We start from the raw sequence: 2,558 nt of genomic DNA, 5'->3' as shown, positions 1-2,558 counted from the left end.
GGGGGACATATGTGGGGAATATGGGGGGACAGAGTCCTGAAGGTCTCTGGGTAGTCCTCAACAGGGGGACAGGAGGTGAGTTATGGGGTCCTGTGAGAGCTCCTGGCCTCTCTGGGGACAGTTATTGGGCTGCCCCTCACCTGACCCAGACTTTGCTCGTTCCTGCCACACCCTTCCCCTCATCCTTCCCACCCTGCATGGTCCTGCTCTGCACTGCCCCTCACCTGCCCCACCCCTGCCACACCATCTCACCTGTGCAGCTCCAGTGTCTGGGTGAACTGTACCGACTTACAACACATGGATTGGCACCAGTGCAGGGCCGGGGTATGGGGGGTCTGGGAACACCAAGAATGGCTTCCCTTGAGCCACCATCTTTGGAGACTACTGATGCCCAAAACTAGACAAGAATATAAAACTCTAGAGTTGACTCAGCTACAGAGCAGGTATCTGTTTATTCAGCTCTGGGAGTGAGGGGAATTTCTCTGCCAAAACCTCACCCCATCTTTTTCGGGTTTCAGTTGAGTTTTAAAATTTCTTCTTTGCAACGTCTCATTTACAATATATTAGTAGCATACTCATATTTGCACAAAGCTGTGTCATGATTTTATAGCAATTTGTTGCTTTCACACGTGTCAGTTCCTACTGAGGTGGTCACCAGCCTTCTTGTGAGAAACAAGAGTCCCTCTTTAAAATTTTTAAAAATATAATAAGGGATAAGAGGGACAGTAAACATCAATGGGTGCTTGGAAAATTGCCAGAAGCATGCCAGTTAGCCTAAAACAATTTTTATGTACTTTTTCATTACATTGGTTAAATGCGTATTCAAGACAATAATACATATTCATACATTCCCTTCAGTTCAAATTTTGTGGGAATTCCTTTGCTCGGTTTGACCCTTGACCTGTCTTCTTAAAATACATGTCATACTGCAGATGAAATTTATATCTTTTATGTCCTCACAAGGCCCTCAGTTCTGTGTTTTGATAATTCTTGATAAGCGGAGGGTCAGTGGTAAATTCCTCTTTGTATTCTTCCTTTCAATGTTTTTATTCATAGTTCCTCTCAATGTTATCTTATCATACAGATAAGATACTCCACAAGTAAAAGAAGCAGCACAAACAAGATTTGCAAATGCCAAGCGAGAGGTAATTATACTGAAACAAGAACTGGTGTGATTTTTTGCAAGGCTGGAGCTGTGGGAGATGGCAGGACATGAGGCTGTGTGCAGCATGTCCTCCGTGTCTTCTACATTGAATTTGGGGTGGGGAAAAGGTGAATGGGGCTATCTTTGGGACCAGGAATGAGCCCTCTGATAGGAATCCAGGCAGAAACATCAGCTTTCAGCTGAGATTTGTGTGCTGCTGTTGTGCTCCTTTCTTCTAAGACGTAGCTCAGAGTATCTTCACCGTTGTCTTCCCACTCCCCTTTGGCTTTGTTCTGGTGAGTTTTCATGGCCAAAGTGAGTTGAAAAGACTTTTCCTTTGTGGGCTTGGGGAGGGTGCAGCAGGAATGCTGACACAAAAGAGAAATATCTTTTTAAACCTCATCTGGAGTATTTCTGAGCAGTAAGCCAGAGATGTCTTCTGGGCTGTGTTCTAAGTCACTTGCTGGGGAGCTGTGGCTGCCCTGGGGCAGAGTGGCCCAGGGGAGCAGCAGCCGAGTGCTCTGAGAGTGCGTGAGCCCATCAGTCTCTGTCTCTTGCCACACAGGTGTTGCAGGGCAAATGTGAAGCTCTCTGCTCTTTCTTTCTGTGCAGGTGCTGCTGAAAGAGCAGAAGGAGAGGAGTGCTTTATCAGAGGCACTGCTCCAAACTCAGGGAGAGCTCAGCCAAGCCTGCCAGCAGATCCAGCAGCTCAGGCAGGAGTTGAAAGAGCAGCAAGAGAAGGAGCAGGTAAGTCTGAGTAGGCAGGGAACATTGAGTGCAGGGCAATGACAAGGGCACAAGAGGCAGCTCCTGGGACTGAGGAGGCAAGGGCTGCTTCAGGCCCTGGGACCACAGAGCCTGGCATGCTCCAGAGCTCATCCCCAGGAAGGAGGGCTTGCAGAGGAAGCAGAGCTGGCTAGAGAGGTCAAAAGAAGTAGCTGAAAGTGTGGGATTTTGAGACAGTGTGGAAAGTGGAAAAAGCTGAGCATGAGGGCAGGTCCCAGGAAGTTGCTCTGCATTTTGTTGTCAGATCATCAAGGCAGAGCTGCAAGCTGAGCTGCAGGAAGCTCAAAGTGAAATCCAGGCAGCGCAGAGGAGGCACAGGGAAGAGCTACAAGGCGTCAGGGAGGAAATGAATGTCCTCCTTGAGCAGAGGGAGGCTCTACAAAAGCAGGTGAGCAAACAGCAGTAGTACCACAGTCATCCAGGGAGGGATCAGTGGCCTTCTTGCTTTTCCATGGCAGAGCAGCAGTTGATGGGGTGACCCCTGGGGCTGCCTGGCCCTGTGCTCTGCAGGGCAGCTGTTCTGAAGGACACTCAGTGCTCTGCTGAATCTCAGCTGCTGACTTGGACAGCTGGGCTAGTGCTCTGGCTTGTTGGCCAGCAAGCATCAGCAAGGATTCCTGCTGGTCTC

The 2,558-nt window shown here is 49.1% G+C and overlaps 1 long non-coding RNA gene across 1 annotated transcript; it reads left to right on the top strand.

The window, feature by feature from the left end:
- The first annotated feature begins 1,114 nt into the window (after positions 1–1,114).
- LOC306816143 lies at positions 1,115–2,271 on the top strand. Its single transcript, XR_013777581.1, has 3 exons — positions 1,115–1,145; positions 1,757–1,891; positions 2,175–2,271. It is a non-coding gene; the product is annotated as an uncharacterized lncRNA (long non-coding RNA).
- Positions 2,272–2,558: the final 287 nt, after the last annotated feature.

This window comes from Erithacus rubecula (genome assembly GCF_903797595.1).
Source record: "Erithacus rubecula genome assembly, contig: scaffold_385_arrow_ctg1, whole genome shotgun sequence".
NCBI classification, from domain to species: domain Eukaryota; kingdom Metazoa; phylum Chordata; class Aves; order Passeriformes; family Muscicapidae; genus Erithacus; species Erithacus rubecula.
Note: the sequence above shows the minus strand (reverse complement) of the source record. Positions and strands in the feature narration are given on the sequence as shown.